The sequence below is a fragment of the Rhodamnia argentea genome, chromosome 9 (assembly GCF_020921035.1).
Source record: "Rhodamnia argentea isolate NSW1041297 chromosome 9, ASM2092103v1, whole genome shotgun sequence".
NCBI classification, from domain to species: Eukaryota; Viridiplantae; Streptophyta; class Magnoliopsida; order Myrtales; family Myrtaceae; genus Rhodamnia; species Rhodamnia argentea.
The window spans coordinates 26,242,539-26,255,680 of record NC_063158.1 but is presented as its reverse complement, the minus strand read 5'-3'; the positions used below and the strand labels follow the sequence as shown (position 1 = coordinate 26,255,680).

At 37.4% G+C, this 13,142-nt stretch overlaps 1 pseudogene; it reads right to left on the bottom strand.

Moving 5' to 3' along the window:
* Positions 1 to 6,839: 6,839 nt before the first annotated feature.
* Positions 6,840 to 9,491, bottom strand: LOC115729687 (annotated as a pseudogene).
* Between the last annotated feature and the right edge of the window lie 3,651 nt (positions 9,492 to 13,142).

Here is a 13,142-nt window from a genome sequence, read left to right as displayed (position 1 = left end):
GGAAAAAAAAGTGCCAATTCCTTCCGATCAACCCATCGAATCTTTCCAAGATAAAAGAAAATTGTTCACAACTTACTTGTTATTGCTAATCGCAAACTAAAAAAGATAATTTGCAGGACTTAGTCAAACGTTTGAGGGAGTTAATAGCACGACACTTGCTTCCTCCTTTATTTAAAACGAGTGAACTTATAAACCTGAGCACACTTCTTAAGCTCAAGACCTCACATCGGTTCTTAGATTCAATTCAATAGGTGGAGGCAGTTTCTATACTCGTCACTATATCGATTAATGAAATGAAGATTTCGAGTTTCATGTTTAATATTGAATTAGCTCGGGAAATAAAGCTCTTCAAATCACAGGTGCCCGACAAATTTGACAATTTATTTATAAATTGGTGAATAATTGGTGGGTTCTTCATCACTTGCTCCTCTTTAATGAAATTGGCAGTTTAGCTTTCCATAATCGTATATCAGATGGCTGCTATAAGCGTTTACCCAAAAGTTTCTAGGTAGCTCTCGTCAATTATAACTATACACTGCAAAACCGTAATGCAAAATTAGTTTATACAAAAGTTTCTATATTGTTACTAGCTTACTTTTGGGAGGAGTTTGTTGTTTAAACTTAAGTTTCTCATAACCCACGACTATCAGAAGTCGACCTTTAGTTGAAATTTCAAAACAACCATATAAATGATCATAACTGACTCAAATAAGATTGTAAATTTGTTCTAGAGTTGGTTACTCGAGCTTCAGCTTCAAATGAATATTGATAAATTATATGAAGTGTCAATTATTTTTGGAAAAGCGTTTCGTAACTATAACTAACTGATAAGCTCCTTAACAAAACATGTCTATAAATTATAGGTATAGTTGATACTTTCATACTAAAAATCATATGAAGTTTCCTCAAAGAGTTGATGACCTTAACACTAAATTATTGGGACATTTAATAATTTCGAAATAATCAAATGTACGTTGGGATAACTCATATAAAATTTGGTAACTCAAGCTTCGAAAATAAAATTTGGTGAGTGAACCCAACTAAGAGTTGCTACTTTTGTATGAGGGGTTTTAACACATTGATACAAAAAAACAAGTCCTTAAATTATAGGAATAGTCAGTGATCTTTGAAAAACAAAAAAAATATGAATGGATAACTGATTGAACTAAAGTCGGTAATTTCATGTAAGCGTTTATAATTTAAGCTTCACAAATAAATGTGAGTAAGTTATTAAGAGAACCAGTAATTTGAAATAAGTTGGTAATTTCATGTAAGATTGGTAACTTTAACCCAATAAGAAGTCCTGAAATAAATGTTGCGAACTATTAGAACAATCGGTTGGCAACTTCATATGATTTTTTTTTTTATCGGATGTAACTACATCTGATAATTAGTAGAACAATCTGTTGGTAAATTATTGCAAAAACTAGTAATTTCAAAACAATCAAATAAAAGTGAAAAAGTGACTCAAACAGTAGTTAGTACGCTAAAATTATTCAGATTGGGCAAGTCATTTTAATTAAGGTTGGTACTTTTGAATAAAAGTTAGCACCTTATCATGTGGGCAAACTATACAAATTAATATTGGTTAACTATGAAAACAATCGGTAATCCTGGAAGTACAAATAAATATTCGTGCTTTCAAAAGCCCAAAGTCAAAATCATGATGACTACTCTCGGAAGATCAAAAAAGCAAAGTGCTAAATTAGCTATCGCATGTATAACGTTTGTACTCTCATGTCTTTGTCGGGAAAAAAAGGAGAATTCTTGGAGATGGAGGCTCTATTTGTTTCATGAAAAATAATAATTTGAAAAATATTTTCTTAAAAGTGATTTCTTATATTCCTTTAAATACTTAGTCAATAGAGAATTCTTCTATTACTAGCGGCAATTTTACTTCTAAACATGATTAGAATGTTTTTGATTGGTTCATTTTTATAAGCGATACAAACAATTGTCTTTAGAAAAATGTTAAGTCTTTTTTTTTTTTTTGCGAGACAAATAGAGCTGAAAAGTACCTTGATTAATTAATGGGTTAATATCACCAAAAACCTCAAACTAAACTATTTTTTGGACCATCAAAAACTCTAAACCGATACATTTGTGACAAATTTAACTTAAAATAATTTTTTTACCACAAAAAATCACAAATTGGTAAACTTGTGATAAATTTACCCTTCATTAAATTGGATTAATCTTACGAAAATTCTCAAATTGATACACCTATAACAAATAGATGGTAAAAACCCCAAATTGGCACATCCATAAACTGTCATCTGCCATCTAATTCAGCAATTTGATGAATAGATTTAATGAAAAATAATATAGAGTAAATTTGTCACAGATATACCAATTTAGAATAAAGTTATCACAAGTGTTTCAGTTTAAGGTTTTTTGTGGTAAAAAAAAGTTTGAGATAAATTTGTCATGAGTATACCAACTTGGAATTTTCCGTGGCATTAACCTTAATTAAAAGCATCTTCATAAAAAAAATTTCCAAGACCAGAAGCCAATGGTAGCATTTGACTTTCAGCAGAAAGCATTCATCCTGAATCATTCATTTTGTTTTTCACAATAGTCCCTCAAAAGAATTTCCGACAACATAGGAGAAAATTTAGGATATGCATGCAGATTGGAGGAGGTAAGGAGCACCCCTCATTCACCCCACAACACAAGCAAACCATCCACCAACCACAGCTTCATCGCTCTACAGTGTGGCTTAGGAGAAAGTGTGTTGTACAGGAATTACATCGGTGAGTGTAAATGTGACTTTGAATATCTAATGCTGATTAACTTGCTACTCTCAAGTTAATGACTTACGGTGGTTCCACTGCAGAAAAAGCTTCTTTATTGCTTTGGGCCGTAAAAGTTCAGATATAATATCTTGGATCTGATGACAATTGACATGCATGGGGTCAGAAGATTCAAATCCCTCTTTTCTGTTACTTAAAGAGCAGTAAATACATAGGACTGATGTCTGGTCAAGAACTACATGCGCGAGTATAAACAACAGACATTTAATACGCTGCATGAAATTGTTCCCGTTAAACGACCTTCGCAGGAGGAAGACAATACTTTGTTGAACTTTTAAAGGGTAACCGAGGAACAAAGGGCAATAGAAAGACCTTGTTAAGCTCCAATCCTGATGAGTGAAGCGCCACTAATGATTTTCATCTTAATATTGCAAGATGACATGCACAGCGAAAAATGTTCCTCAATTTCAGAGATGCAATAAACAACGATTTTCAAATATTCTCGTTAAGTGAGCCAATCACACCAGCAACGGAAAGAGATGCCACATAACACCGATATGCTCACGAGCCAATAATGTACCTCCTTTGAGACGCTTCTTCTTCACCGGCTTCACATGATGGAGGTCCTCCAGTGGTGCAATTTGACTCAAACGCCCAACCAATAACCACACAATCCACACCCAAATTTGAGCGGAAAATCAAACCGGATACGAAACAGCAAAGTTTGAGAAGTGCAGAACGTACGTAATACCCAAAGTCCAACGGAAAACAGTGAGACTGAGAAGCCAACCATGTTCACTGCTTCTAAAAAAAAAACACAACAAAATGTCAATTCCGAAGCGCAAAATACATCACCGAAAGTAAAGTTCAGATCTTACACTTAGGATTTGTCAGTCATCTTTTAAGAAGAAACCTGTGTGTTGCTGATCAGGAGGAACCGGCGGCCTGCCAGGAATGTGGATGATTCGCCATGCATCGCTGTTACTGCTCATTTTTCTTTGCAGCTAGCTTCGATGGCCAGCCCTACAGGAGGTGATCAAGCACGAAAGCAGAGGGTAATCGTAACTTCGTGTGTTGGAAGCTCTTAGGATCAGTACTGAAACAGAGTACACAAGACCCGAAATACAAGCATTTTGCAATAAATCAACTCAGGATTGATGCAATATCTTCTCACGTGTGTATGTAAGTAAGCTCTTATGATCAGTGTAGTCTCAAATTAGGATTAAATTGAGGTTAAATTGAAGCTCGAAAGTCACTGCCGGCAAATTACAATGCAGTTCCCGCAAATTCCAGTCAAGGATAACTTTTACAGTCAGGAATCCAACAAATCTTGATAATGTATGGCACTTTTAACTATGAAGAAAGCGAATTCAGGAACTACGCAGCTCTGACAGCCATGATGCCAACAAATTCCTAACATGTTATAGCATTTTTAACATGAATTTCCTCTTTCGACTCAGCATACAAAACTATATGCGAACATATCAAAGTGGCATGAAATTTATGTAACATAGAGATCCTCAAATCACGATGAGAAACGTCAGGCTTATTTTCAGCGACTTTTGGACTCGTCAATTTGGAGCATTATGTCCGAATTTATCATGAACCGACCATAGTAGTGTCACCGGATAACCCCAGCGAGCTATCATCTTCGGCCACTGCGTTAACCCTCACTTCCACCGCCATTAACCACTAAACGTTTCACAAATACGAACCAAGCAGTACCAACATGCACAGGAAGATAACGTAAAACTGGAATTCGGCTGATGAGATTTAGGGGAAAATCATCATGCGGATCAATAATTGTCGCGACCTAAAATTCGAAAATCCTAGGTTAATAGATTATCAGGTTAATTATTTAACTAACCTAACTCGGACTCTCCTATGTCCATACCAAATCGCAACTTATGATTCAAAATAATTATCATGAATTGGAGTCGCCATGAATCGTTTTTTGGTAAGTTGATTATAAACCTAAATAAGTAAATTAGCAGGAAAACTAAATTACTTATATGAAGTTGGGATTAAGAGTCCGGGGATTTGATTAGACTTGATTAAGCTAGATTACTCTAACGCCCTTTCGGTACCATTTTATTTCATGAAAAAAAAAATCATTTGAGAAGGCATCATTAATTGATTTTAACCTAAGTCACTAATAAAGGTTTATCATGTGAGTGCACAATCAATTAATTGAAAATCCAAAAATCAATATAATAAAGGGAGCATGCACCACACAAAGAATTGTTTTTTTTTTTTTTAATTTTCAATTTTTTTAGGTGAGTGCATATGATGCATGAAGTCTATTCTAAATGATGCAACGTCATGAATTAAATGCAAAACTAAGCTAGATGACATGCAAATTAAATTAAATGAATGTGTAAGTGAGACCATGGTTTAATTAAATTAACTACGTGACATGTAAATTAATTAAAACCTAGGCATGCAATCTAATATGCAATTTAAACTAAAATGCAACCTGACATGACATGGCGAGAATGAAGACATGGCATAGATGACGGGGAAAAGATGACATGGCACAGATGACGTGACAAAGATGACATGGCATAGATGACGTGGCAAGATGGTTTTTTTTATTTTTTATTTATTTTCGATCGTGTGGCAAGTTGTGGATTAGGAAAAACATTTTTCTAATCAATATGTATTTTTTAAAGGATATCCACTTTGATGCAAGCGACATATGCGGAACATTCAATAATCTCGAATAGGAAATACAATATTTTAGTTTTAAGATGGGAAATATTTACCTTATCTTGCAAAAATTGCACTTTCCTAATTTGAACTTCACAAAAAATTGCCGATCAAGCTTTGCGGATTAGGCGTGGAAACTTGGACTGGCTTGGATGTCGGGGGGGGGGGTTAACGCACGCCCGGGACTCCTCGGGCACAACCACCACAGCTACGGCGGCACAACAGAGCTTCGGGACCGGACCACGTTAGTGGGACTCCGTTCGCAAACACCTGAACTCAGCGACAAGTTGAATTCTCGACCGAAGGACTGTGTCGTCGAGTTTACAGAGTTGGTGGGCCCAAAAGGGTCCAATTGTATCAATTTGACTGAAATTTTCGGTACAAAAGGTTTGTGAATGGGCTAGCCGAATTTTTGAGCTCCTAGTGGGCTATCTCGCGCATTGTTGGGCTTAATTTAGGCTTTAGTCTGACGAATTAACATTAAATTAAAAGCCTCGAATACGTTAAATGAACAAGAATGGACTGATTTAAATCCAAAATAGACCCTAACTGCCTTAGAAATTCGACATGCCCTTCCTGTTATTGCCGAAAATTTTCAATTGGGGTCGAGTCCAGTCGCTCGTCAATTTAAGCTCAAGTCCCTGCCGGTGGTGCAATTTTTTTAAAAAAATGTAATGCATGATAACCAAAAATTAAATACAAACTGCCTTACCAAAAAAAAAAAAAATTAAATACAAACGATGAATTATTTTTTTGTAGGAATTAAATTTTAACTCCTTTTTTTTTTTTGCAAAATTATTTAAAAAGTTAGTCAAAATTTAGGTGTCAATAGTTATTTGAAACCATATTTCTCGCCATGAACCACAGCTAATCACCATTGAGTCACATAACAATAATAGAAAGGGGTATTCGGTAAAGCACTAAAAAAAAAAAAATTGAGATCATCAATAAGTGAAGAAAAATCTCGGTTGACAGGAAATGGACTAGCAGACACCACGAGTAGTTATTTTTTTTTAAACAAAAACCATCTGAGACATGACAGATTGCTTTGCAAACCATCCCTAACACAAGCTAACAATCACGAATCTGACTCATGCATTTCGTCGAACGAATGGTGAGCATCTCTGAAACTGATTCTACATGCGTTATTAATGCAACATTCGAATCCAGAGGCTTCTAGGAAAAGGTTTAGTTCGTATCAGTGAAGAATAGTTTCAATCCCGATCACTTTTTCAAGCGAATATCGACATCGACTTCAAACTCAACCTGTAGTTGCGAAATGAGCAATGCAGAGTGTTTCGGACCTCACGCTCATACATCTTACTACAAAAGATCAAAATACAAACATTTTACAGGTAAATCCAATCAAGACCTTTCTCAACTTCTTCCACAACCAGCGAACACAAACTTCAACCATACAACACCGCCAGCCGGTGAGAGCCTCTCCAGTATGCAGTCCAAGGTCAGTTCAGGCAAGTCCAACGGGGAAACCATCTCCTCCCCAGGAAAGTCTTGAACTAGCAAGACTTGAGATGCACTAGTCGTCATCTTCTTGAACGGCTTCATCATGAGGACCTGGTTCAGCTTGATTCTGCGAAAGAAAGACATGAGGAAGCTTGAAAACTGTCCCCAAGAGAAGCAAGCATCGCGGCGGCCATGCCTTAAGCAAGATTAAAGTTGTTCTAGGATTAAGGAATTGATAGATGAGTCCAGTACACGCAACCAATAGAAAGAGTCTAGTACTTGAATACCTCAAGACTAGAGACTGACAGACATGGGTTATATTACATACGGTAGAAATATAAAAGTGAGTAATACTTCTTGACTATTTCTGACCTCCCAGTTCTAAGAGTTTGCCGACGCGTCTCCTTGTGGCATCGATTCGAAATTCTGACAGGATGTACGTCATATGCAAGGGCAAGAGGACAGCCGTCCCGATAACCAGCAGGATCGGATAATAAGTCGCCATGATAATTGCTGTGCCTTTGCCGGATTCTGGGAATTCGATTGTAGCGGTAGCAAAGAAGGAAAGACCGACTAATCCAATTAACAAGTAAACCGGGAGAGTGCGGGGCAATAGGGAAACAGCGGTGATCCAGATTGTGATGAGAGAGGTCAAGAAAACCAAACTGTTGAGGGCCGTGAACGTGTGTAGTTTCGAGCCGCTCAGGATAACGTTTCCGGCCTGATGTGGCGTGTCAACGGCAATGCTGCTGGAATTGGCGGAGATGACGGCGGAATTGGCTAGGGGGTTTGAAGAGTTTCCCCCCAGTATCCTCCTGGTGGAGTGAGCGCGGCTTGGTATGTGGTGGTCGCAATTAAGGTAGCCACTCCAACGATTATGGTGCGAGCGGATTCATCGTGGAAGTCGAACAAAAGTGTGAGCTTCTCAGAGACGCCTGGTCCCATGCTTAAAAATTGTATTAGAGGGAGGTTGCGACGAAAAGGTATTAATAGAGGTCTTTCCATGAGGAAATTCTTCGCGAGATGTCGATCGCCACTAGGATTCGCTTCGAAGATTTCCTGAGCCGTCTCACCCTGGAAGTTCTTCGCATAGACATTTGTATACCCGATCAACAGGTTGATGATCTGAAAAACAGGCCAAGGGGAACAAAATGAAGCATGGATCCCCTCAATTGCAATCACTGCTTCGTCGCTGGCTTTACCGTGGTGCACCAAGTGAGCTCATGCCATTCAAGTTTGAATGACACTAAGGATGCAACCACGGGCAGCAAGGAAGTGCGCATGCGAACTGTGACATAGGCGAATTCGCAAAAGTGCTAATGATTATGACTATTCATAGAAGTTTAGGATTTGATCACATTCAACTCAAATACTTAGGATTCGATTAGATTATGTACGTGAGTTCTTTTCCTATGCAGATAAAGACTACCTTAGACCGGTATACTTAATCCTTTACGATAAGATTCAACTGATTTATAAAAATAGGTGTTAGATTTTTTTATTGTGGAGGCTTCGATACGGTTCAATTATCACAATATTCACCTATAATATATCACATCACTTGATAAATCATTTTTGTTGATCGTTTTCTTGTTTTTCCACTGGATCACTCCTACCAAGCAAATTTATGGACATTTCTACAGTTTACAACACCATGATGTACAACATCAAGTGTCAATCGTCAAGTAGAAACTTATCGACAAATGTCAATAGTAGAATGATAATACTATATGATATACCCTTACACAAAGCGTAGCTCAAATCTCCTCTCTATCAATGTTTCTAAATCCATGTACATTCAACCCCCGGTATTTCATTATCATAATTGGATTAGATTATGTCAAATTCAGGGATCAAAATAACAAAAGCAAGCACAATCATGAAATCAAAGAACCATACCTCAGGCTGTTTTTTTAAAACAACAATATGTAAGACGGTGTTACCATCTTGGTCTTTCCAATCCAAGATTTCTGTCAACTTGACTCGCCTAAGCCATCCAAACAAAACTTTAAATGCTTTGAGATTGTCGGTTCTTGACTGCAACATGAACCGCGATCTCGCATCGGCTCGTTAAGTTTTCGATGGATGATTTGCAAGCAATTAGGAATTCGGCCAGGAGCTCCACGTTCTCCCTTTCATTGTCTCCTTTTTCCCCGGCTAAAAAATGCAAAGGGGTGATCCCACCTCGTCCTCGGACTCGGATCAACTCGGGGTCGAGGGTCATCAGTGCCCTCACGGTTTGATAATGCTTGTGTTGCAAAGCCAAGTGCATAGGGCTGTAACCCTCCGGATTCAGCTCCCGAGTGAATGACTTCTTCAAGATGGCTATCTCCATGGCTACGTGGGTTTTTCCGGCTTCCGCTGCAAGATGTAGAGGAGTATCTGGGAAGGGGTGCTTAGATACGCGATCTAAGAGCTCTCGCTCCTCCCGAATTAGTTTATGTACCTCAGCAACATCATCCTTTTCTATTGCATCTCGAAGCCGAGTCTCCCTAGCCTCTTCTTCTTCTTTTTCGTCCAGGCTCCTGCTCATCGTGTCACTAGGGAAATGTAGGAGCAGAGGGGGGCTTTGCTCGCTGATGGTCGATGGAAGTAGCGAACTTGCAAAATCATATATAGTGCCCCGGTCAAAGAAAATTTAATTAGGGGAGTCAACAAGTGTACTGGTGGGCCCAACGACAGGTTGGGGTGAGTGGGGCCCAACATATTCTTCCACCGGTAAGGAAATCGTCGGGCTTGTAAATTTACGCTCCTATCGCGCTTTCCCATTTTTGCTCTTTCACTTCTTGTTATGTTTTGCAAGAATTGCACGACATGATTCATGGGTTGCTCGTTCTAAAAACTGGATCGAGCATTTAATACTCTAGAGCCTCAGATGGATCTTGTCTGGAAATATTTCGGAAGGAATGTTATTTAAATTGATTATATGGCGGCATGTTGTGCCATGGTTTCGATTTAATGCTCGTAGTCAACCTACATATTGAGACATGACACAATGTATCTGTGTATAGATCGATTCTGTTTCGGGGCTTAATCGCCACTAACTTCTTTTTCGAGACTTAATCAGATCTAAGTGATTTTCGAGGCTTAAAAATAGCCTATATGATCTTCGTAAGCCTCATTGCCTGGCAAAGCGTGACCGTAAGGTCCTCTTGACATGAGCATAGGATGAGTTTGACATATGCTGGCTATACTATATTACATTTGCTGGAGTATATGCAACGCCTGTGAAATGAGTGAACACAACGCGTACTCGTTTCTAAAGTAGCATTATTCTTTGCTTGATCTCATAGGAACGGTGATTTTGCTCAAAGGGGAGTTCTCTCTCCCCTGTCAATTTCCTTTTTTTTTCCCTCTTTTTATTTCTCCATGTAAGTAAAGTGCGAATAAAGTTGAAAAGAAAAAAAAAATAAGGGGAAAAATAAATAAAAGTGCCGCTTCCATCCCATCAACCCATCGAATCTTTCCAAGGTAATAGAAAATCAGTCACAACTTACTTGTTATTGCTAATCGCAAACTAAAAAAGATAATTTGCAGAACTTAATCATACGTTGAGGAGTTAATAGCATGAGACTTTTTTCCTCCTTTATTTTGAAACGAGCCGACGTATAAACCTAAGCACAATCCTCAAGCTCAAGACCTCGCATTGGTTCTTGGATTCAATTCAATAAATGGAGGCAAGTTCTATATTCGTTACCATTCAATTAATCAGACGAAAATTTCGAGTTTAATATCGAATTTGCTCGGGAAACTTCAAATCGTGGGTGCACGCCAAATTTGACAATTGATGTATAAACTGGTGAATAATTGGTGGGTTCTTCATCACTTGCTCCTCTTTAATGTAATTGGCAGTCGAGCTCTCCATAATCGTATATCAGATGGCCGCTATAATAGTTCACTTGCTTTGAACTCCAAAGCATTTAACCCAAAAGATTTAGGAATGCTTTCGTGAATCATAACTACGTATTGCAAAAACCCTAATGCGAAGTTAGTTTACATAGCTACTCGCTTACTTTGAGGAGGAGTTAATTATTTAAACTCAAATGTCTCATATCCTATGACTATCAAAAGCCGACCTTTAGTTGGAATTTCGAAACAACTAAATAAATGATGATAACTGACTCAAATAAGACCATGACTTTGTTCTGAAGTTGGCTACACGAGCTTCACAAATATAGTGATAAATTATTTGAAGCGTCGATCATTTTAATAAGTGTTTGCTATCTATGAATAATTGACAAGCTCCCAGAAAAAACATGTCTGTAAATTATACGAATAGTTGATACCTTGAAACAATCAAAAGAACACTGGTAAGTGGACTCAAATAAGAATTGGTAATTTCGTATAAGAGTTCATGACCTTAACACGTCTCTTAGCAATGCAAAATGAATCCGGGTAAATTATTGTAGCAGTTAATAATTTCAAAATAACCAAATGTATGTTGGTATAACTCAAATAAGTGTTTTTTTTTTTTTTTTGGTAAGGTAACTCAAATAAGAGCTGGTTTCAAGCTTCCCAAATAAGTTTGTTAAGCTTTTGAAAAAGTCAAGATAAATATATATTTGAAGAAAAAACGCCATTTGTGAAAAGAAGAATAGCGTCTCACTTTGTTTTCTAAAAGTCGAAATTGTGATAATTACTGGGAAGATCAAAAAGAGCAAAGTGCTAAATTTGCCATCCCATGTAAAACGTTTGTACTATCATGTCTTTATTCCGTTCTTTGTCGGGAAAAAAAATGGAGAAAAAGGAGAATTCTTGGAGACAAAAAGTACTTTGCATACTTAACTAGTTAATAGCCTCTTCAATCTTGATTACTGGCAATATAAAAGATTTATTATAGCTGATAGCTAACGAAAGACAACATAAAGGTCATGGGCAAAGATAATCATATAATATATGTTGGTATAAACATGTCTTCAATGTAACGTGTTAGGCTCCTGCATCATTAAAAGTGCTTCTTTGTTTCTTATGGTGACGTTGGCAGAGAATAAATTAATCACTAGTCCACACCCAATTTGGAGAGAGCATGTTCTCAAAAGTGGAAGCAATTATTCTTTTATCTTCGAAAAACGTTTTATGAATTGTTATTTAATCGATCAATCCATCAAAATTATGACATAAAGTCACAACCTATGTTTAATACTTTACTACATTTGCTATTGGCTGTTCAAATTTGTTGTCCTTTTTCTATTCTTTTCCATTTGATCCTTTCCTTCCGTTTTTTGTTTTTATTTTTATTTTATTTTTTGCACTTTTCCTTTTCCAATGTGGAAACTCAACTTTTCCATAGATGAACCACCAAAGAAAAATTAATGGATTGCTAAAGCAAATATTTAGTGCTGACTCTCTCCAGCATATATCAATCGCAACTTTGAGGTTTTTTTTACTCAATTAATTAAACATACAATCAATTTAGTTTGGAGTCACCACTAATATATTGTGAGTCGATTAAAAATCCAAAAAAATGTGGGAGAACATCTTAATTTGCCAACCAAAAACTTCATGAATACGAGGTGGAGTGATGAATAACCTCCATAGTAATGAAGAAGGAAGAGAAGAAGAGTACGACAATGACAACGGAATCAAAGATGACCAATGTGAAGAGCCGTTTGGCGAAGATGAAAGTTACAGTGTGTTCTTGCTGTTTCTATTCGAAGGAGGAGGGGGAGGAGAAGAAGAAGACAGAAAAAAATGTCTCAGAAGTTCCGTTTGGTAAGATGAAAGTTACCGAGTGTTCCTATTACAACTATATGAAGAATGAGGAGAAAAAAAAGAGGACGGCGAAGATGTGTTGGCTCCTTCTCAAGTCAACGTAATAGAAGAAGAACCGAGTGATGAAGAGAGCGAGTTTCGAGTGGACTTGGGGCTAGTGGAAGTGACCATTCTTAGGGTAGACAGGGGAATCGAGATGAGATCAATGGTGATCATCACATCAAGTACGTTTTCACAAAGAACTATTCAAGTTGAAATTCACTTAGTTTATTCAAGTGCACAACTATTTTACTAAAGTTATTTGAACATATGCATTTGTTACTGCTAGACAAGTGACAGTGCCATTCGATCTTTATTATTTTTTCACTGCTAGATAGATAATGATCGAGGACTTCGGTCCTCTGGCAAAGCTGCGTCTGAAGAAATACACCGTCGCCTACACCATTGTGGTCTCCATGACCTCCCTTTTGCATGGTCATCGTTAGTCAAGACCTTCCTCACAGA